This window comes from Furipterus horrens, unplaced genomic scaffold (assembly GCF_987537825.1).
Source record: "Furipterus horrens unplaced genomic scaffold, mFurHor1.1.pri manual_scaffold_9, whole genome shotgun sequence".
NCBI classification, from domain to species: Eukaryota; Metazoa; Chordata; class Mammalia; order Chiroptera; family Furipteridae; genus Furipterus; species Furipterus horrens.
Window position 1 is genome coordinate 33,120,226 of NW_028327179.1, and position 24,951 is coordinate 33,145,176.

The 24,951-nt window shown below is 36.5% G+C and overlaps 1 protein-coding gene across 2 annotated transcripts in view; it reads right to left on the bottom strand.

Annotated features, from left to right (window-relative positions):
• The window catches only part of GATAD1 (GATA zinc finger domain containing 1), a 484,957-nt gene that overhangs the window by 389,153 nt on the left and 70,853 nt on the right, over positions 1 to 24,951 (bottom strand). The window lies entirely within an intron of this gene.

The window sequence follows — 24,951 nt, forward strand, 5'->3', positions numbered from 1 at the left end:
TACTGTAACCTTTCTCTATATGTCCCTAGAAAGTCAGTTAAGAAATATTTCACAAATCTTTGGACTATTTATTATTTGGTCAGATTATTTATTTTCTATTTTATTCATTTAATATTTGGTTTACTAATAGACTGAAGTGATCTAAGCATAGGTGCCCCAACTTACACTTCAGTATCACTTGACTTGACTCATCTAGTAGAGAAATTGCTATGGCATCCTCACTTGTTATAGATCAGGTGGTCAAGGGGGCAAGACAAAACTCTCTGCTAGGAAAAACAGAGAGTTTTTACATCCTGAGTTCTGGATAATTGTGCAGTTGGAACTGACTCCTTAGATTATAGAACAAACCTATAAGCTTTTGCATCAGCTTAGGAGAGCCCCACAAGTCCTGATATCCCATGTCCACGCTGAAGGTCCTTTTCATGCTAGTGCCTGAATGACATAGGTAGTCATGGAAGACACTTCATATTGAGGTCTGATATCATTGGGTCAATTATATTCTCTAATATAGTAACTTTTTTTACATTTAAAAATAATTTTAATAATTATTTGTAAATTGTAAAATAATATATAGTCAATGCAGAAAATTTGGGAAATTCAGAAATATAAGAAGTGAGCCTAATATGATCACAGGTAAAATTTTCACATACATTCTTTCAGGACTTGAAGTACTGCATATGCGTATGTAAGTATGTGTGTGAGTGGGTTGATTTATTTCATATGGGGATCCTGCTGTGTATATACTTTGTACTACCTTTTCATTTAAATCATGGAGAGAAATTTTGCATTTTTAATGGTTTTATAATATTTCATTTTATAGATGTGTTTGTTCTTAATTATTTTTCTATTATTAACTTTTGCACCTTCATTAATAAAGAGTTATAGAGTTAAAAGTAGTGTTTATACTATTGAAGAAAAAAAGAAATGCACCCAAAGAAAACAAAGTAAACCCCCCAAAACAAAATAGAAGTCTCAAGTAAAGAAAAGAGAATCTTTTATTATTATTACTATTTGTACATGAGTAACCAAATAGGTTCTAATTCATTGAAAGACTTTGGCATAGGAACCTTTTGTAACGATGCTGTGAACTGGGAATTCCTGGCGCTGTGGCACAGCAGGCAATCTAAGATTCCATTAAGTCGGTGTAAAGAAACACCAATGCCTTCAGGAACTTCAATAATCATATAATTAATGTTCTATTCCAGAATTGATTTACTTTTTGTGCATATTATCTCACTGATCTTCAAAACCCTGGTAAAGGATATTTTTATCTATATTAAAGATGGGAACATCTGAACTTGGAGAGACAAAAGAATAAGCTATTTATCTGGACCTGAATTTTACCTTCTAAATCTAAAGTCCATATTTTTTTCCTAAACATAATTGTGTATCAAAGTCACAATTAAAAATATTTTTAAATTGTTGATTCCCAGGCTCTTTCTAGACATGTTGTATATAGGCTCTAGGGATGGAACCCAAGAATCTATATCGCAAACATCCATGAAAAACTCTGATACAACATGTTTATGGACCAGATTTTGTGGCCTACCAGTTTAGAGCATGTTAATGCTCCTAAAAGAAGCCTAAAAAATATATTCATGTCAATATAAAGTCTTTGTTAGGAGAAACTTCTAAAGGCATTTAAAATATTAAAATTATAACTCACTCTTTTATTTATACTCTTTTTATTAAAAGAAACTGATTCACATTTGGACACCTAATATAACAGGAGACATGTGGAATGATAAAGAAGAAATCCTGTCTTGGAAATCCAAAAATAGAAGCTGAGACTGGCTGAGTCAAAGGCAGCTCTTTAGAGCTCAACAGTCATTATCTTTGGAACCTTCTCTAGAGCTCATCCAGCACTGTGAGCCAAGCTCTCTCTGCGCATCTACTTCCCTCCCCTCACTACAGACATTTGTTGTTTGCCTTCTCTGTATGTCTTTTCTCTCACATTTTTCTCATTAGTGCTTCTGCTTATACATAATTCTTACTTCATTATATATACAACATACTCTGGGCCTTGAATTTATCTCATGATTTCTCTCAAACTATCCATTATTCTTAATTCATATTAGTATCTGTGATTTGTTATATTTCTCTCAATTCAAGGTATTCTAGAGTGAATCTGATTATGCTTTGTCATTATCAGGCTATCTACTAGAATCAATGCTAAGACAAGTACTACTGTCCTTGGATCAGGGTCCAAGTCTGAACCAACCAAATTGAATCTGGAAGGTGATGCCACTCGTCTTACCAGGACTGTCCCTGTCCAGTTTAGCTGGACTGTGAGCAGGGAAGTTTCTCTGAAAGCATCTTGGGGTAGCGGGCATCACAATTATCATGAATCTATATGCTTCTATAATGCCTTATTTTTTTCAGGACTCAGATAAATCAAGGGATACCCACAGATTCCATGAAGACTTCTCATGTCATTAAAAGTTTAGAATCCATGCCCTGGCTGCTGTGGCTCAGTGGATTGAGCATCAGCCTGCGAGCCAAGTGTCGCTGGTTCGATTCCCAGTCAGGGCACTTTACTAGGTTGCACGTCAAGTCTCCAGTTGGGGGCACGAGTGAGAGGCAACCACACAGTGATGTTTCTTTCCCTCTCTTTCTCCTTTCCAGCTCTCTAATAAAATAAAATAAAATAAAGAAACAAACAAATAATTTTTTAAAAAAGTTTAGAATCCACAAATAGGAGTTTGACTCATCTTCTTTTTATATTCTAGATAATTATTTTTTATCAAAGAAAACATAATTTATGAAAATGAGTTTTCTTTTTTTACTGTATAAGACCATATACACAGTATTTTAAAAATAATTAAATTCTGAGAGTTGATTATGTGGTCACACTGAGAGGTGCACATTGTTATAGTTTACCATTATTGGGCACATCACAGCTGATTTAAACCTAAAAATGGGTTTGAGGACATCTATATGTACCCTATTTCTTCCGGCTTTTTCCTCACTAGACACAGCTCTCTCTCACTCATCTCAACACCAGAAAATTTATATTTAATTAATCAATAAAGAGTTTTTGTTTTAGTTACTGGAGTTATTAGAGAGAACCATTTTCCAATTTAATCCTAAAATCTTATACCTCTTCTGTGTGACACTTCTTAAATAGTAAATTATTTTAAAAGATTTAAAAGCTTTCTCTTCACATACACATATATCTATCCAAACTTCTAAAAAAAAATTACAAAGCGTTTTTGCTTAAGAAATTCTTCCCTTTTTTTAAAGCAAACTTCCTGGATTTTACTGAAAGGCTGGATAGAAAAATGACCAATAAGTTCCGCCTAAGTAACTTCAGGATGAGAAGAGATCATATAAACTTCTCAAGATTAAGGTTCTGAATGGACCACTCACTCTGCCAGTGACACCAGATGTTGATAAATTCCTAGCAGAAGGAGATACTCTGATAAGCATGGATTAGCTCCATATCAGTTATTTGACCCCTGATTTCACAGAACAAAGAGAGGAGGTCAATTTCAACAAGGGTATGTTGGCTGGAAAACTATAATAGCTCTGTGTGTTTGGCTTGGATGGGGATGGCTCTCAGTATGAGGACTAGTAAGGGCTGGGATAAGAGAAAGGACAGGGGGAAATAAAGGAATATCTTACTAGCTTTGTAATTTTTGTCTGTGGCTCTGTTCTGTGTCAGAGATTTCATAGAACAGAGGCTCCCTGACACATAGGAAATAATACTGAGATTCCATGCTTCAAGTCGAGGGGAATGAGTCATTGATGAATTTCTTCATATGGTGCTGCACTATAAGCCCATGTTATATGTAAAAGACAAATGAAAGAACATTTTTAAGTGTCATAACACAGAGGTGCTAAAGACAAGCACTCTATGGAAAATTATGAGAATTAGAGAGGACGGGGCTTTATGGACCCAGTTTTCTGTGTTATGATTTTTAACTTTGAACCTTAGGTATTCATTTTTGGAGACTCTTCATTGTTAGGATTTGTCTCAGTAATTAATTCAAAATTGCTAAGTCTGTGCTCATGTCCCTTTTTAAAAACGTTGCTTCCCTGTTGTGGTCTACTGCAGGTTTCCCAGTACTTAGTTTTATGAAAGTATAATAAAATGGCCATTTTTCCTTTCAATTATCTTAAAATCATTCATGGATTTTGTTTTTGCTTTTCAAATATATATTGTTTTCTAAGGAATTTCTGTAGCTCTGCCAGTATTCCCAAGTTTCTAACATACAGTGTGTGTTAAAGTTTCTGTAAAAAAAGAGTTCCCCAAAGATACCGCCTCATTTCCCACTGCCTGTTCTCTCATTGTTCTGAAATGTAACTCATGTGGTTTTATGAGCTTGAATGCATATGAATAACTATTATTATTTTCTCATTTATCTCAAGCTTTAAGTAATTTCTATTTATGTTTGTTATTTTCACCTTGACAATTGTTCCCTTTCCTGAAGGAGATAAAATGGAAGTTAAACTATTTAGCTAACATTATAGCATCTGCAAATATTACTTTTTCTACCTAAGTAAAGAAATTTCTTTATTCTTATTTTTTTATTCTGGCATAATTCAAAACCAGTTTTACTTCATTATTAATTTATAGAGTATTTCAAACTACAGTTACTGGTTATATGATGAAATCATTACTATAGTGAATTTTTAGTTAATTCATTTGTGTACTCATATGTTATTCAAGTAGCTTTTTCAAAAGTCAGCACATTCTTTTTTAAAATTATTTATTTTTTGTTTGTTTATTTTATTAGAGAGAGGGGAAAGGAGAGAGAGGGAAAGAAACATCACTGTGTGGTTGCCTATCACTCACGCCCCCAACTGGGGACCTGACGTGCAACCTAGTCATGTGCCCTGACTGGGAATCGAACCAGTGACACTTGGCTCGCAGGCCATTGAGCCACAACAGCCAGGACTGCACATTCTTTAGTACCTGGAAACATAAAAGTCAGAGAGTTTAGGTTTTAATTTCCCACAACATGTTACCTTCCCAAATTTTAGAAACTGAGTAACAGATCTCTGCACATTCCATAGATATTCATGTGCAGTAAAATTTTGTTATACATTCAAAATTATCTACCTAAGAATAGATTTTTGGATGGTTCTATATATAACTTGAGTCACTTACACATGAAATAATATTTTCCTATCAGAAAACTCTGGAAGGTCATTCATGAACGCATTAAAGAGAATTCCAGTAGTTTTTACGCTGTTCACCCATCCAAACCACACCTTCCTCTCCTTTTTATTAAGAACTCTGCTATTGTCAAGGATGAGAACTGATCTTAGTTGCCCTGAGCAATCTGCAGAGATGTCTTCAAATTTCAGGGATCTTTAATTTCCCACAAGAGGAACTGTTAGGACTGATCATTGGTGTTTAGTACTGTTTTCTTTTAGGTCTGTATCTTTTCTAGCCAATTATTTGTAACTTTCTCAAAATCTAGGGCTATGTTATAAGTATTTTGGTGTCACAAAGAAGTAATGTTAATGAATTCAACATAAGCAGGCACTCGAACATGTCTTTTGAGAAAGAATCATATGCATCTCTGTGGAGAGAGAGAAGTATCAACATAAAAATAGGCTAATTTCATTTCCAAAACTGTGAGAAATTGAGTAAGACAATTCTACTGTCACTTCCATGAGAAAAAAAAAAAAAAAAACACAATAAAATTGAACACTGATGGAACCATTACCTGCAAATTTATCTTTGTGTCTCAGTTTATAAACTGGGATAAAATCATAACTAACGCACTGCCACCCAGTGGCAAAATTTCACTTTAAATAAAATAATGGTTAAAGTAGTCAAAAGACTACAGCCATTAGGGATCTTGCTTCAGAAACTTTTATACCTTGTTGGGAAAAAATGTGGGAAAAAAGTTAATATTCAGGTCAGGGGAAATTTGGGGCTAAATGAGAATAACTAGCCCAAATCAAACAAACAAGCAGTAAAGAAAAAAAAAAAAAAACAGAACAAAATTATTATGACTTGAGGAGATAACTGAAAAACTTGAATTTTGCTTGGATGCTCAATATCAGTGGATTTGCGTTCATTTTTTAGATGTCATAGTGGTGCTGTGCTTATGCTTTAAAAATAAAAGCATTTTAATCTTTTAGGGGAAACCTAAAATGATTACTGGTAAAATAATGTGCTACATCAAAGTACTAGGAATGAAGGGAGATACATTGGAGATATATTTGAAGAATCTGGGCTAGAAATTGATTATTTTTTAAGCTGAATGATGGTTAGATGGAGATTCATTACATGATTCTGAATGAATATAGCCTATACTTAGACTTGTAATTCAATACATAACTATGACTCTCACTAAGAGAAAAGAAAGAAGACTGATAATGCAAAAAAAAAAAGTTAGAAAAAAGAATAAATATATTCCAGTAGGAAAATATAGAAGAGTAGTTAAGAGCGTGGCCTCTGGGATCAGATTATCCCTGTTCTTTTACTTTCTAATAATTCTGGGAAAGCTATTAAGCCCTTTTCCTTATTTATGACAGCAAATAGCAATACTATATTTTTATGGTTATTTTAAGTAATGGAGGAGCCAGTTGTATACAAAGTGCTTACAACGTGGTCTGGAATAATAAAAGATATTCAATAAATGTTAACTTCTATGAACTATTAGGATAAAAAATGCAAAATCCAGAACGCCTCAGTCCATAACTCTCTTTATTCAGGGCTTCTAATCACTTTTGTTCATAGTAAAGGAGAATGTTACCTTGGAGGTGTCATCAAATGTCATCGGTTTAGTCAAACATTTCTCTAGTTAGAATTAGAGACTTCAGTGACATTTTCTTGGAGGCAGCATGATATAAATTCTACTACCACCAGGTGTCAGTATTGCTACAAATTAGACTTTAACAAGAAATTTTTTGCAACTTGGCCTCACATTTTATTTAATTAAAGAGTGAAAAACCTTATTTATCGAGTTTCCGTCGTTGTAACTTTTAATATTTTCCCAGCTTGTGACAGGACCTAGCGTCACTCACTAAGAAGAGAATCCTATTTAACTTCTGCTCGATGCCGCAAGGAACTTTTTCAAGCAGAGACATTTCTGGTGTTTTATTTTGTTAGTTTCTGAAAGGGCACAGATTACCTTTCAGTTCAAACTTGTGCATTTAAACTATCTAACAAAACCTCTACTGTCTTTTATAGCTTACTAAAAACAATCACCAGTTACTCTACTCCAGGCTCAGCAAATTATTTTAGCTTTTTTTTTTTTTTTGATATTTTTAATGTCCCTGAAATAAGTTCAGCTCCAGAAATATAATATGTAACTCTGCATGCCTTAAGATTAAGTTGCCAACTTTTCAATAGATTCCTTTATTTTCATCCTCTTTAAAATACCATTTCTGATTTATTTACGCACAAATAAATGAAGTACTGCTCTTCACCATAAAATGAATTGTTTGTACAGTATCTTGAATCTTAGATTACCTTTTTTCAAATTTTCATATACAAATTTTAAGTATTACAACAAAATCCTCAAAGTTGCATTTTGCCAATGAAATATTTATTTGGAAAAATCATATTCCAAATACAGTAAGAAACTGTGTTTATTAGTAATAGTACAGTCTTCTCCTTACATATCTAGCATCAATTTAATTTACCAAATTTTGTGATAATTTATAAAAGATACCTGTTGGATTAAAATATAAGTCATGACACTAAATACAGGTAAATCATTATCATCAAGTTATTAATAAGGTAGAAAATAAACTTTCTGCATTACATTTTAATAGTAACACAATGGCATATAACTAAAAAGGTAAATTTTTACTTACCACTTTTAATAATATGGTAATGTTTTAAATGCTAACTTAATTAATGGCAACAGTCCATTTACTTTGTCACCCACACTTTTAATCTATTATTTAAAGTTAAGTTTGTAATTCAATGTATTATGTGTAGAGAAGTGATAGAGTTTGCATGGAAGTGTATGACTCTGGAAGCAAGCTGTGTAGCTTTGAAACTTGGCCGCATTGCCCCAAATTAGCTGTCTATCTCTTGGTTTCCCCATCTGTAAATGGGGAGGATAATAATTGAATCTATATCATAGAATTATTGTAAGCATTAAATCTGTTCTACCATATGCAAAGCATGTAGTTAATTATGTACGTAAAGCACATGTTGTCTGGCACATGGTAAATACAAACACACCATTATTATTATTATTATTATGGTGCCACTTGTACAGTATTTACCTGGAGATAATTTGTTTTATCCAGCATTCTTTATTTGGATAAGAATGAATAATATATGCACACTATGTTTACATATTACCATTACTTACATATATCCATAAACAAAGCAATATGTTAACAGTGGTTGTCCCTGGATATTGGGATAAAGGTTGAATTTTATTTTCTTCTTTCCAAAATGAGAAGCAAATAGTTTTATAATTGTAAAATTAAGATAATTTCTTTTCAAACAATGTACACATTTTAGCATGGTTTATATCTATGAAAGTCTTGTCCAAGTGTGTAATAAAATGGATCATGTCAGCCTCCCTTAACTGTGCTATGTGCAAGTCAGTATAGAAGATAATGCCAAGGATATTTTATAAGACCCAGCCTCTCATTTCAAGTAAAATATAAGGTAGAATGTAAAATATGCTATTTAAGTCACAAGGCACTAATGAGAAGTTTTAAAAAGAAGGTTACAAGAAAATCAAAGAAGGTGAGATTTGAAGGACAACATTTATTCCAGCAGACATAGCAAAAAAAAAAAAAAAGAATAGGCCAATTTTATTTAGATTTGCAATTTCCTAGTCCTGGGTCCTAATCTCCAAAATAATACCGTGTTCTGAGACACATCATGAGCAAAGACTTGTGTAATTGCTAAGTTTCTCGTTTCTCTGCATTTTTCTACTACATGGGTGTTAGTTGCTGAAAGATGATAAATAGAAGAACAGCACAGAAAGATTTATCACTGACAAACCTCATAAATACACTTAGGATTCAAAAGTAAATTTACCAAAAGCCCCGCGGCCCGTTAAATCTGCAGTGAGTTTGCCTCTTTCTCTACAGCTGTTGGGAAATGTCCCCAGCAGAGACATGTAATGAATATTTTCCTCTCAGCTTGTGGCAGGATGATTGTTAATAATTGCTCTAATGCAGGGTTTTGTTTTGTTTTGTTTTTTTAATTTATATAGGGAAAGACACTCCTCTCATTAAAAGTAAAGCATGCAGATCTCTGCTTTTTCTTAAAATGCAAGTAGTGGATTATCTAGAATTTTGGATTCTCTTTGCTCATTAAGATAGTTGGTGTGGTGGATTGAGGCCTGAATATTGTGAGTTTTCTCCAAATTTACTTCCACTGCATTTGGAGCAGCTCATTTTGAGTGAATTGCTCTCAAATAAGAAGGCCTGAGAGGAAGACTCTGTCATAGACTCATAAAAATATATTGAAAACCAGCTTTGACTATGGCTCCAATGGACAAATAAGGCTGCTTTGTAGCACTGTACGGTATGTGCAACCAGAACAAGATGTGCATTTGGCATACAGGGCAACCTTTTTTTTTTTTTTTTTTTTATTTTTTTTATTTTTTTATTTTTTTTAAGTATATTTTATTGATTATATTGTTACAATAGTTCCAATTTTTTTTCCCCTTTGCTCCCCTCCGCCCAGCACCCCCCTTCCCCAACAATCCCCTCTCTAAGTCCATGCCCATGGGTCGTACATACAAGCTCTCCCGCCTCACCCTTTCATATATTCTTCTTCTTCTTTTTTTAAAATTAATTAATTAATTAGTTAAATATTTTAACAATAAAAAATAACAATTCCTCCCTCTCAGACTTAAGACCCTTTACAATCTTATAAAGGACAATGGATGAAGGTCTCGGGCTCCTCTAGCTGCTTCAAGCTGGACATGGTCGTCGTCCTACCTACCCGTGGGTCAAGAAATCCCTAATAAGAGTGGGGATGTGGAGGGGAGGGTGGCCTTCCCACAAGGGGAAGGATCGTGCAGACTCCAGGTTGGTTGGCTATCTCTGGACAACGGCATGCTTGGTTTGACAGGCTGGCATCCTTGTTGTATTCTGGGGGCAACAGGGTTAAAGGACATCATTTAATCCGTAACCACTAGATGACAAAAGACAGGTATTAATTTTTCAATGTCCCACATTAGGGAAAAGAAGGGCTTCTTTGGAGGAAGGTGTGCCAGGTACATCTCACCTGTCCAAAACCCTTTTGCCCATTATACTTATTTTGGACTGAGGGAAATATTTTAGGTTTCCCCCATCTCAGGCCTCTGGGCTTTTTCTGTCCAAGCCATTAGGATAGAAAAGAGAAACCAGTTTTAAAGTGAAGCCCACAGACCACCCCGTTCTTCACCAACCCAGCCACTTAGTTCAGCCAAACCATTGAGTCTCAGGAGGCAGCAATGCAGACAGGATTAAGTGAGGCCTATGCATACAGATAATCACTCAGGTAATGAGATTGTAGGCTTATGCCCTTTGAAAACAGAAAACACATGTTAATTTATGTAACATAACCCACATACAAGTCTCTAAATCTGTAGGACTGTCTTATCGGAAGGAAAATCCTTGTCCTTCTAATATTCACTGAACTTGCATTTCTATTCTTTATATTTTTATTCCCCCCCCACTAAAAAATTTTCTGTTTGTTTGTTTTTCCACTACAGTTGTCTCACTTTTTTTCCCCCTCTTGCTTCCCTGCACCCTGCCCCCCCCCACAGTCAGTCCCCACCCAGTTGTCCATGTCCATGGGTCATTCATACATGTTCTTTGACTAGACCCTTCCCCTTCTTACCCCTTCTCTCCCTCCCATCTCCCCCTTTGTTACTGTTAGTTTATTCCTTGTTTACATACCTCTGGTTCAATTTTGCTCATTTGTTTGTGTTGTTCATTAGTTTCCTGTAACAGGTGACAGCATAAGGTAATTTTCTTTTGTTGCCTGGCTTATTTCGCTAAGCATAATTCTCTCTAGTTCCAATCATGTTGTTGCAAATGGTAGAAGTTCCTTCTTTCTTTCAGTACTTATTCATTGTCATTTTCCCCCTTTGTACTCGTGTTCCTCTCTGTCTCTCTGTTTCTTCATCTTCTTAAAGCAGACCCTTTAGCATCTCTTGCAATGCTGGTTTGGTGGAGATGTATTCTTTTAGCCTTCTTTTGTCTTGGAAACTCCTTATTTCACCTTCCATTTTGAATGAAAGCCTTGCTGGGTAGAGTATTCTTGGTTGTAGGCCTTTGTTTTTCATTGCTTGGAATATTTTTTGCCATTCCCTTCTGGCTTGTAGTGTTTCTGCTGAGAAATCTGAGGATAGCCTTATTGGAGCTCCCTTGTATGTTATTAGTTGTTTCTCTCTTGCTGCTTTTAGGATTCTCTCTTTGTCTTTGAATGTTGGCATTTTAATTATGATGTGTCTTGAAGTGGGCCTGTTGGGGTTCATCTTCATTGGGACCCTCTGTGCTTCCTGGACTTGCGTGACTCTTTCTCTCGTCATGTTAGGAAAGTTTTCTGTCATTAGTTTTTCAAAGAGGTTTTCTATCCCTTGCTCTTCTTCTTCTCCTTCTGGAATTCCTATGATACGGATATTATTACGTTTCATGTTGTCCTGCAGCTGTCTTAGAACCTCTTCAGTCTTGTTCAGTCTTTTTTCATTTTGTTGCATTGTCTGGGAGTTTTTGTGTAGGTTGTCCTCCAGCTCGCTGATCCGATCTTCTGCTTCCTCTAGCCTGCTTTTAATTCCTTCTACTGTGTTCTTCAATTCAGAGATCGTATTTTTCATTTCCTCCTGGCTCTTATTGATAGCTTCTATGTCCTTTTTCATGCTCACGTAATTTTCTGTGAGTTCCTTGTAGTTTTTCTGGAGTTCTTTGAAGTTTCCGCTGAGCTCATTCAGCTTCTCCATAATCCATGTTTTGAATTCCATATCTGATAGTTCGCTCCCCTCTATTTCATTTAGCACTCTTTCTGGGGATTCTACCTTTCCTTTTGATGGGAGGTTGTTTCTCTGTCTCCCCATTTTTTTGACTCCTATTGTTTGTTGGTGCTTCTTGGAATGATCTGCACTTCCTGGATCTGCCTCTGGTGGCGTCAGATCATGTACCAGTCTGGCCCTAGGCAGCCTGTTGGAGACTTCCAGGGATCTACTGCTGTTGTCTGTCTTCTTTGATTGTTAATCTATTCAATCTGTGATTAGCTGTCAGGCTTAAGGACTGTGGGTGTGGCAGCTTAATTCCTGTAGGCAGGGCTTTTGCTTCCCCTCAGGCTGACGCCACTTGGAGGGGAATGGTCTACCCGCAGTACTGGGGATGAGTCAGCACTGGGACCCAGTCAGCTGCTCCTCCAGTTCTCCCCTCAAAGCCACCGTGCCAAATTCTCCCCAAGTGTCTCCAGTCCTCTCTGCCTTCCCTCTGCTTGAGCCCAGGGTAAGTGGTGGCCAAAATATTTTCGTACGTGATCCACTTAAGAGCTCTTTTTCTCCTGCTGTTTCTCTCCGGCTAGCAAGAAAGCCTGTGGCTTTTCGCTTTTCACAGCTGATACTATTTTACTTTCCACTCTGTCGCTGTAGGCTGGGAAGCCCAGCTGGGGGTTTAGACCCTGCCCTTCTCAGGGGGAATCCCCGGTTGCTGAGCTGTTTCTCAGCCCCTTCAGCTGCCACCCGTGGGAGCCCAGCCAGCCCTTCCACGTCTCCGCACTCCCTACCGGTCACGTTGTGATGTAGCGGCCTTTTCTGTCTCTCCGTGGTTATAAGACTTCTCTCCAGCTGGTGTTCGGTTCGTTATTCCAGATGATTTCTCCAAAATTACATTGTTAATCCAGACTAGTTCTAGGAGGAAGTTAGTGTAGCTTCCACTTACTCCTCCGCCATCTTGTTTCTCACAGGGCAACCTTTTAAAGCAAAGATTATTAAATAGCAATTTTAAAAAGATAAACAACAATTAAAGCCAATACATGCTTGCTTTCACTAACTTCCTTGTGCCATCTTCCTTAAGAGACAGAGAAGGCCAGGAGTGGAGGGGAAGTTTACCAAGACATACAAGAACAGGTGGGCAAAATTTTAAGGTTTGCTGGTGAACACTTATGTTAACTCTTTATAATTACTACTCAAATGAGTGTTTTCAATAATACGTACTTTACCCTATAGAAGCCCTACTGTCAAAGGAACTATAAATAAAGTATTTGCACGGTGCTTAAACCATTTTTAGTGGCGCCAGGAAGAATCCAGTCCTTTGATTAGATAATTATCATTATTTTTTTCCTGGGTTTCGGTGGAATTCTGGGTGATTACTAGTGACACGTCACAATTCCAGGTTTGGCAGACACTCTCGGTGCCACCTCCACCCCCTCAGTTTTTATCCTGCCAGAGCACTTCTGCCTAACCTCCTCTCCTTGCTGGAGCTGCCCACGCGTCATAAGTGCTGAGGTTTAATACCACCAGCGACTCGCGAAGCAATAACTGAGGGGACTGTTTTACAGTGCTCCCCCGGGGCGCTGAGCTCCAATTGCTCCACTTCATTGGCTTCTTTCCTTTTCCTGTCTCCCTTACTCGCATTCTTACCTCTGTTTGGGGGATCACCTCTGATTTCGCCAGAAACCTTAAGTGTCTGCTTTTGGAAAAACCTAAATCAAGACACCAGGAGGCGGTATTACGATCTCGGGAGGCAGAAAGCCTTACCTAGCGATCTTGGGCGGATTACTTGACCATTCTCCTCAGTTCTTCACCTTTAAGATGGGAATAATGGGTACTATCCTAGACACAGATGGGGGGTGGGGAGGCAGAGTCTGAGTCACAACATGCCTTATAGCTTCTCTTATCTGTCTTCAATTACTTGTCAATGTCGTCGATGGGAAGGAGGTGTCCGGGAAGGTTATTACAGTGGATAGACTTTGGCCTCTGAGTCAGGTCGAAATGGATTCCAAATTCTAACCAAACTATCTATAATTGTGTAATCTTGGATGATTTGCATAAATTTTCTAAATCAATCTTTTTCGGGTTTTAAAAGAATTAAATGCATTGGCATATGTAAGTTGCTGCAAAGTCCCTTATATCTTCTGGATTCACTTATTATTAGTATTACTACTACTACTACTACTAATAACTTATTAATATTAATAGTATAGAGATATGACTTTGCATGACCACGAAAATTCACTTAATTTTCTGTGGCTCAGTTCTCTCATCTGTGAAATGACAATAATTATAGTTTAAACTTCATAGAGTTGTTATGAAAAGTCAAAAGTCACACGTAGTAATTGTTATATTTTATGACAAAACAGTTGGACCATAGTATATGACACAGACTAATTGCTTAATTTTATGAATAAAAATCCAAAAGCTATGCATTTTCTGTGTACAAAATAAGTTTTATACTATCTCTAGGGAGTGGCCAAGTCAAGAATTGACTGAAAGATACACGTGTGTGTATGTGAGAGAGAGAGAAGGAGGGAGGTAGTTCATGTTAGTTGGTAAGATTAACCTGTGGATCTGTATAAATGGAGCGAATCCAGAAAGTGAACTGTCAGCAGACTCAGCAGACAGCTCTCTTAAAGAGGACCAGGAGACACATTAACTACACAAAGAGGAGAGAGATGGCCAGAAAACTGTCTTCGAATGGGCAGAAATTCATTTTATATTTATAAGCAGTAGGTATGAAGTCAGTCCACCAATGACTTAGGGCAGAGACTTGTCCTTGCAAAATTTATAGCATGGTTATTTTAAATTGCAAGGATCTTGTTGCACATAGGAGAAATTATTAATTGCTACAGTAATAGCAGGGGCTTCTCCTCCACAGACAATACTGTACTTGAACTTAGTAATTAGGAACGCAATGTTAACTACTGTCTTGCAGCCAAATATAAACTCCAACCACAAAGGAAATGACATGGTAGTCCCTCACTAAGTTTCTCAAAGGCAGTTTCAGAAAATCATGGTCTACACCTGATGGCAGCACAATGAATTAATGGCCTCCAGCCTCTGCCTGACCTCACCCTTCCCAGCTGTCACTGGGAAACAGCTCCTTCTGCTGCTTGCTTCAACAGCACATCTACTTTAATGTCCCATGGGCTTCTCAAAATAAAAATGTTTTCATTTAAAGTCATGGTTTCCCCATATGTTTCTCCTTTTAAAAATATTTGTTATACTACTTAGCAAACTGAATCCTGTGAAGCTTCAAACAAAATGGCTTTTTTTTCAAATAATGACTTTTTTTTTTTTTTTTTTTTTTTTTGTTACCTGTCTTCTGCCTTCACCCCGGGGGGCGTGTCTACCAGCCCGAGCAAGCTGCTCACCTGTTTTTTGTTACCTGTCTTCTGTCTTCACCCAGGGGTTGGGTCTACCAGGCTGAGCAAGCTGCTCACCTGTTCTCTGTTACCTGTCTTCCGCCTTCACCCGGGGGGGGGGGGGGGGCGGATGTCTACCAGGCCGAGCAAGCTGCCCACCTCCTCTTTGTTACCTGTCTTCTGCCTTCACCCCGGGGGGGGGGGGGCGCGGGGGGGGGGGGATCATGACTTTCTAATGTGAGATGTTGAATCTCCCTTCCCTCAGCTTGAGAGCATCCCTGACACCATAGCATTTCAGCCACTTGGCTTGTAATACCAGCAGTGTCATTTCTGCAGTTTGAATTAGTGTTCCACCATGAGAAAGCCCAGGCTAGGGTAAAAAATATGTGTGAGTCCTACCTCACACCGTGCATAAAGAAATCAGTTGACATGAATTGTAGATCTAAATATGAAAGAAAAAGTAAAACTTCTAGAATAATTTTGAGAAATTGAGATTTGGGGACCTATTAAAATCAGTATCCATTAAATGTGCTACTTAAGCATTAGAATTCCAATGTTCTATTTATCAAATGACACCATTAACGGAATGAAAAGGCCGTCACAGAGATCAGAGAAGATATTTGCTACCCATATAACCAAAAATGTTTGTATTAATAATATGGGGTGGTGCAAAAGTAGGTTTACAGTTTGTGAGTACGGGAAACACAGAGTTTATTCTTATATTATTTCTTAATTATTGTATTGTTTTCAATACCAACAGCTGTAAACCTACTTTTGCCCCACCTTGAATGGATCACTGTACAGCAAAAAAAAAAGTACAAAGTGTTGCTATATGCAACAACGTGGTTAAAAGAGAGAGATGGAAGGAGGGAGGGAGACATAAAAAATAGAAAAGAAGTCTCACCTACTCTCAGTTAAAACTTGAATCTCACAACTTCTTTGCTCTCTTCAACAAAAAGCCTGCCCTGCGGCTCAGGGATTTACAACAGGAAAGAGAACATCATCTCCCTTTTTTTCCGCTTGTGCACAATTGGACATAAGACGGTTCATTGTAACACTTCTCAGCACTCTTCTACCCTCTTGTTGTTGGTGGAGGAGATATTTAACTGTGAAACGCAATGTATTTAGCAGTTCTCGCCTTTTGCATCCTCTAGTTGTCTTTTACCAATCAAACTCAGCAGTGCAATCACATTCATAAGCACAACTTCACCATTCTGTCCAGAGCACATAATGTTTAAGTTGGATATTATCATTATCATCATCATGGCTATTATTATTACAATTTTTTAAACTAGGAAACTGAAGTCCTCATCAGGAATTTAATGTTCAGAGCACTTATTCAAGATGACGATCCCAAACACAATACGCTGCAGATCACAGTGGCACGTGCATACTTTCTGATGAATGACAAAAAAAATATATTTGTTTGACTAACATGGTGTAATTCTCTTTTCATATCATAGTGTAGTCCAGCTCCACTAGTCCTTTTTGTTTCAGGCAGTTATGAGCTTGGTTTTAGATGGATATCTCTAATGAGATGAGAGGGCTGAGCAGATGACAGTTTGCAATCAAGTTTCTGGTTCTGGGAGTGACAGATCAGGTAAGCCTCACCCTTTATAGAAGTTGATTCAGGAAATTCTGGTCTCACATTTTTCTCTTTTCTTCACTTATATAGCTGACAGATCAAAACAGCACAGGGCTCCCTGAAATCTGTCTTGGATGTTTATCTTCTCTGCATTTCCTTATGAAAACAGATGGAGTTTGGCATTGTCCTGGATTCTGGGGAAATACGCACTCTCCCAGAGGCACAAAAGAGTTATAAAACAACAAACTTTTCAAACTAAGGTTGCCTAAATTGAAACTCCCTTGTTGTAACAGCAATAAGAATACTGTTTGTGAAAGTTAGATCTTTCAACTACTAGTGGAAATGCTGACAACAGCTGTACTTTCTGTTAGTACCCAGTGTTAAAGTGATGCTCTGGCCTCAGGTGCAGCTCAGCAGATAAGCGAGAATAATGCTCACTAATTTGACCACCAAGCTTCTCTAAAGCAGACATTGCAAATTGCACTTGTTTTGCACCCTTCATAGTAACTAGAAGAATTCCATATATATAGCCATATATTCCCTTAGGGGATAAATATTATACTATCTGGGGGATATAGCTGGTTAAAGGTAAAAAAATTTGACCTCAAAAAGATAGAGAACAATGTAGCAACCAGAGTTGAAGTATATACAGATAAGATACTTTTCCAGGAGGAAATTCCAAACACAAAAAGGAGCAAAGTTTAATTTGTGGTACAGCATCATTTCTTAAGGATTAAATTGTTCCCACAAGTAGATACTTTTTCTGAAATCTTAGGATATTTATCTCTCCAAAAAATTCAAGAGTTATATGTATGAACTTTATGTTCATATTTAAAAGGTAGCATGGGCTAAAACAATCAAAATTTATTTTGTATGGGCACAGCATATTGAATCAAAATCTGAGTCTTTATTTTTCATTTTTTTCCAATACATTTTTGGAAGTTTATTTGAGACACTTAAATATATTAAAATAGAGATCTCCAACTGAAACAAAATAGGTCCTTGAAGATCAGACTTGGAGAATTTGTAGTTTCAGAGAAGGAAAAGTCTTTCCTTTAACATATTAATTAAAATCATTTTCTAAAATTTTGTGTAACACATTGTTGACCGGTCATGAGTTAACTCATGTTTTCATGCCCAAACGTTGTTGACCTGTCATGAGTTAGCTTGTGTTTGCACTTGCATTAGCTATTTCAATTTCTAAAATTCAGGGTGATATAGGATATTGTAAAACCTTTCTTCATCTTGTTCAATCATGTTCACTTTATTATTGATAAAATTACTTTTCTTGATATTTAGGTTTTTGTCACAGTTTTGGTATTACAAAAATTTGAACCACAGACGGATCATGAACAATTTTTCAATGAACTATATGCAGATGCTTTATCTGATTGTCTGATTGATTTTGAAATATAGTAATTTGGAAGCTGATAGTTTATCAGAAAACAGTTATCCGTCTGACATTAGACCACCAAAATGGCAAAAAAGAAGTGTAATAGGATCTGAAAGTAAAAGTGATTTTGAATAAGAGTGGATTGAAAATGATATCACACCAACTTTGCAGGATTATTCAAATACTTCTGATGTAAATGTCAAACTTAGTGATCCACAGAGCATCAGTTAAGTGACAGATTTACCTTTTGATAATGATTTTTTGGGTTTAGTTGTTTCTCAAACCAATTTATATCATCACCAAATGGAACAATTTTGTAAAAACTACTAAAACTTTACCATGGATGGAAGTTACCACTAGTGACATAAAGTAGTTTCTTGGTTTATTGATATTGATGGGACAAACTAAAAAATCAGATTGGAGAGATTATTGGCCAATGGACCCTTTGGTTGAAGCACCAATATTTCCTGAAACTATGAGCAGAAAGAGGTTCAAGCAAATTCTTACATTTTTCCATCTTAGTGATAATTTACAAAATACACCTAATGAAAACAGACTATATAAAATAGACCTCTTTTGGATTACTTGATTCCAAAATTTCAGTCTTTATATATACCTAAACAAGAGTTATTCCTAGATGAAGCAGTGGTACCATATAGAGGATGTATCAGCTTCAGAACATAAAATCTGGCAAAGATAACAAAATATGGAATTTTCATGAAAATGCTTTGTGAAAGTGAGACTGGCTACATTTGCAACTTCGAGATCTATTCAGGTGAAGGCAAAAAAGACACAAGGAACTATATTATCTCTCTTGGAGCCATATCTTGATTCTTGACACCATGTATATCAAGATAATTATTATAGCATCTCTACAGCTGAAATATTATTAGAAAAGAAAACACTAATCTTTGGTACCATAGGAGAATCATAGTTTGCCAAAGGTACTAAAAGAAAAGTCAAAGAATCTTCAGAGAGGGGAAATGATGTTTTCATGGAAAGGACCTGTTGTTCTTACATCATGGAAAGATAAAAGACTAGTGAATATGATATTGACTATTCACAATGCCTCTATGAAATTCACTGGAAAGCGAAAGAAGAATTCTATGGAAGACATAGTTAAACCTGCATGTGTATTAGACCACAACAAATACGTGAAAGGTGTCAATCGAGCAGACCAGTGTTTGGTGAACAGCAGTGTCTTGAAAAGGTATAAAGCAGTATAAAAATGTAGCATTCTTTCTGATCAGTTGCACTTTATTCAATGCATTCAAAATTTACTGTAATTACAATTTTCAAAATAAAATAAGGTACAAAAATTTCTGCTAGAAGTAGCTAGGGAATGGATAGCTGCTGATTCAAATGAATGCAGCACAGAGCCTGGCACTTCTGGTGCCCCTAAAAGAGCTCCTTACATTGATTCACCACTCAGGCTCTCAGGACAACTAAAAGACCACGTTTTAGAAAAAACAGTCACTGATGTAAAAAAGAATTCAACTAGAACATGTTGAGTATGCTCTTCAAAAGGAAAGCACAGCAAACCCAGATATATTTGCAAAACCTGTTGTGAATCATTGCACGTAGGTGATTGCTATAAGTTTATCATACCAAAAAAATTATTAAAATTTATGTAGAAGATATGTACAAAGTCTCATTTCAATTCATTATGTATAAATAAAGTATACTGAAGTTTATTAGATTGTTTCACTTTCATACTCAATTATAAAATAATAGCCAGTGACTTGAGATAGCTTCTGCGTAAAATTGCCAGTCAACAATGTACGAAAGCAAACAAATGACTTCAGATTTCTTTGTTTTTGATCAATATGTGATAATTATCATTTTAAGTAATAAACCAAAAGGGGGTAAGACTCATATCATTGACATTTTTATTACATAAATTATCTTGTCTTTTTTCTTTCCCAATTTCACTATGAAAACTAATTGGAATAAAGTCAAATAAGGATTTAATAGCTCTGTTTATATAAGCAACATTAGGTGGAAAGATGAGGCAATGAGTTATGTCATTTCCCAAAGGAAGTTCTACATAATTAAAATTCCTTGGAATTTTAACAGTTGAGCTGTGTAAAGGAAATGTATTCTTTATAAAAATAAGTGTAAAAAGAAAAGAAAAAGAAATGAAGCAAATACTGATTAAATACATTAGAAGTGAATTTACTCAGGACATGTAAGTAGAAAGGTTGACATGCTCTGGGGCGCAGTTCCTGGCCCTCGTCTCTTTCCTATATATGCAGTCTCTCGGTGATCTCACTCATTCTTGTTGCTTTAAATATCATCTACATGCCTAAGACTTCCTAATGTAAATTCCTAGTCCTGGCATCTCTCCTGAACTCTATTCAGATCCTTACACTCTTATGTATGACAACCTACTTGATGTCTCCCATGAGGTCTACCAGTCCTCTCAAACTTTACCTATCCCCAACTTAGCCCTGATATTCTTCCCCTATCCTCTCAGTCTTGCCTATTTCATTATAGAGCAACTCCATTCTTTCATTTCCTCAGGCAAAAAATGAAAACCTGGAGTCATCCTTGTTTCTATTCTTTATTTTATACCTTATGTCAGCAAATCTTGTACTTTTTACTTTGCATTGTACCATAAACCCAACTGCTTTTATTCACTTCTAGTAAATACACTGGTCCAAATTCCCATCATCTCTTGTCTGAATTACTACAATAGCTTCCTATCTGGAGGTCCCCTGGAGGCCCACCCTCACCTCCATCTAGTCTCAACTAACAGCAGAGGGGTTTTACTCTTGTAAAATGCAATTCCCATCATGCCATTCTTCTGCTCCAAACCCTCCAATGTCTTTACATCTTAAGCCAAAATTCTTTCAGTATCCTACATGGTCCTTTGCCGTTTGTCCTGATTACTTTTCTGTACTCATCTCCTCCTCCTACTCTCTTCATTTACTCTTCTCCATGCCCTGGGGCTCTCTTAGTAACAGGGAAGCTTCATGATAGCAGAGGATTTGCCCTTGTGTTCACTGTTGTGTCCCAGTGCCAAGTAGAATAGTTGTTGTATAGTAAGCACTTATTAAATATTTGTTGAATGCTTGATTTCATTGGAATAGCCTGAGAACTGTACAAGACATAGATAACTTAGTTATTGATTCCCACTCTTAGGAGCCAATGAAGCTGAAGTCATCTGCTAGCATTTGAAGAGTACTGGGTTATATAAATAGTCTATTTATCTCTTCTCTTCTAGTTTACAATAGGTGAAAACCAACTTTGATTTCAAAATTAATACCTTTGTGAAGCAGTGTACCCTTACACTTCTTTGTATGTGTTAAGAATGTTAAAATGTTAAGATTCACGTTCCTTGCACTTGAAAGGGAATTATCATCCAAAGTAAGAAATGAAGCTCTTAGAAAAAATGCTTGCATTTAATGATTGGTATGTCTTTTCATCAGTAATGTTGTTCATCAGGCCTTTTTTTTTTTGAACCAATAATCAGTTATTTTTAATCAAGATCATAATGAATATTGTAGGTATAAATAACAGTGAAAATAATTAAAACTTTATATGCTATAATGTGTTATTTACCAAATTTAACAGAAGAGTAAAATATTCTTCACAAAATTTAGGTAGCAGTATTTTACTTGGTATGAGAAAATTGTCACAAAATGACTGAAAGTATAATCAGTAAACCTTGGACTAGATGAAAATCTCATAAGTGATAAAAATCTTCATTGTAGAGTTTAGCCCAAAAGAACTGATCTTGATAAAAATAATACCATAAAAAAAAACAGAAATGGAAAAATTAGGAATACTTTAAGTACATATAGAACCTTGGTAAAAAAAAATTATAATGATTTAGTAAAATTCTCCTTAGCATGTGTTTTTCTTTAAAAAATGTGGCCAAAACAACAGAGTGAAAATAACTAGATCAAACCTGTGGGGTAAAATTATTTTCACATTTTTATATATCTTATCAGCATCTACTGTAGGATCTTGTTCATCATAAATACCTTACTAAAGTAATATACCATACTTGGTATGCTTAGTTTTCATTCATTTTTTAAAATGAAATTAAAATTTTAGCATCCATAAAGTTTTATTGGAACACAGCCAAATTCATTCATTCACATATTGTCTATGGTGGCTTTCCTGGTACAATGGCAGAGTTGGTAGGGTTTTTTTTTTTTCCCATTTTTTTCTGTTTTTTTTTAAGTATATTTTATTGATTATATTGTTACAATAGTTTCAGTTTTTTCCCCTTTGCTCCCCTCCGCCCAGCACGCCCCTCCCCCAATAATCCCCCCCCAAGTCCATGCCCATGGGTCGTACATACAAGCTCTCCTGCCTCACCCTTTCGTATATTCTTCTTCTTCTTTTTTCTAAATAATTAATTAATTAATTAATTAAACAATACAAAATAACAATCCCTCCCTCTCAGACTTAAGACTCTTTATAATCTTATAAAGGACAGTGGGTGAAGGTCTCGAGCTCCTCTAGCTGCTTCAAGCTGGACATGGTCATCGTCCTATCTACCCTTGGGTCCAGAAATCCCTAATAAGAGTGGGGATATGGGGGGGGCGATGGCCTTCCCACATGGGGAAGGATTGTGCAGACTCCAGGTTGGTTGGTTGTCCCCAGACAATGGCATGCTTGATTTAACAGACTGGCATCCTTGTTGTATTCTGGAGGCAACAGATTTGGCAACAGGGTTAAAGGACATCATCCAATCCATAACCACTAGATGACAAAAGACAGGTATTAATTTTTCAATGTCCCACATTAGGGAAAAAGAAGGGCTTCTTTGGAGGAAAGTGTGCCAGGTACATCTCACCTGTCCAAGACCCTTTTGCCCATTATACTTAGTTTGGGCTGAGGGAAATAGTTTAGGTTTCCCCCCTCTCAGGCCTCTGGGCTCTTTCTGTCCAAGCCTTTAGGACAGAAAAGAGAAACCAGTTTTAAAGTGAAGCCCACAGACCACCCCATTCTTCACCAACCCAGCCACTTAGTTCAGCCAAACCATTGAGTCTCAGGAGGCAGTGCTGCAGACAGAATTAAGTGATGTCTATACATACAGACAATCACTCAGGTAATGAGATCATAGGCTTATGCCCTTTGAAAACAGAAAACACATGTTAATTTATGTAACATAACCCACATACAAGTCTCTAAACCTGTAGGACTGTCTTATCAGAAAGACATCCAGTTGCAAGTCATTTGACATTCTTCTTGCCTGTAAATTAAACATCTTTGATAATGCCACAGACATAGTTTAACTTTCAAATGAAAACAAATTTTAAATGAAAAGAAACTTTAAAGACGGTTAGCTGCACTAGTTTATAGTCTATCACTGAGCATTGTGATTCTCCTTGAATAATGATTTTTCTCCCTAAGATTACCCTCCTTGTCATTAAAGGGACTGCATTAAGTCCATTTTTAATTTATCCTGTTCATTTGCATAAACACAACAAGAGCAGAAAATGATCACTTATGATCTTTAGTTCTGCTTTGCTGGAACTTATGCAAGAAACATTTAGGGTGACCTTCAGTCTGCCCTTTAAGACACAGAAGCAGAACCACATACCTGGCATTCAGCCTTGCCTGTAAACACCTGTCTTTTCCAAGTCCTTCTGGTTTTCCATTGTGCCTTAAGGTCCCATCTAGCCATCTTTCAGGAAAACAACCTTCATTCCTTCCCTGGAAAGATTGCCATGGACCACGCATCCACCCAAGGTACCAGGCCTTTTATCTCGTGGACTTTTACTACCTTTGAAAGTCAATCCCAGTTCCTCAGGGCTTTCTGGTAACAACCAAAGCCCAAGCATGTCTCCTTTAGGCATGACATTCCAGTCAAAGTCTTAGTTAAAAAAAACACCTCTATTAACAACTGGTCTTATTGGTTTTATGCAAAGAAACTTATGTCATTACTTACTTCTTTAGAATGCCAAACTCTGGAGGGATCAGATAGGGAGAAAAATATACAGTGCGAAGGAAAAGCCTTGTCCTTCCAATATTCACTGAACTTGCATTTCCATTCTTTATATTTTTATTTTTTCCCCCACTAAAAATGTTTTTCGTTTGTTTTTCCATTACAGTTGTCCCACTTTTTTCCCCCTCTTGCTTCCCTGCACCCTGCCCCCCCATTCTCCCACATTCAGTCCCCACCCAGTTGTCCATGTCCATGGTTCATTTATACATGTTTGACTAGACCCTTCCCCTTCTTACCCCCTTGTCTCCTTCCCATTCCCCTCATTGTTACTGTTAGTTTATTCCTTGTTTGCATACCTCTGGTTCAATTTTGCTCATTTGTTTGTGTTGTTCATTAGTTTCCCGTAATAGGTGATAGCATAAGGCATTTTTTTTCGTTGCCTGGCTTTTTTTGCTAAGCATAATTCTCTCTAGTTCCAAACATGTTGTTGCAAATGGTAGAAGTTCCTTCTTTCTTTCACTACTTATTCATTGTCATTTTCCCCCTTTGTACTCGTGTTCCTCTCTGTCTCTCTCTGTTTCTTCATCTTCTTAAAGCAGACCCTTTAGCATTTCTTGCAATGTTGGTTTGGTGGAGATGTATTCTTTTAGCCTTCTTTTGTCTTGGAAACTCCTTATTTCACCTTCCATTTTGAATGAGAGTCTTGCTGGGTAGACTATTCTTGGTTGTAGGCCTTTGTTTTTCATTGCTTGGAATATTTTTTGCCATTCCCTTCTGGCTTGTAGTGTTTCTGCTGAGAAATCTGAGGATAGCCTTATTGG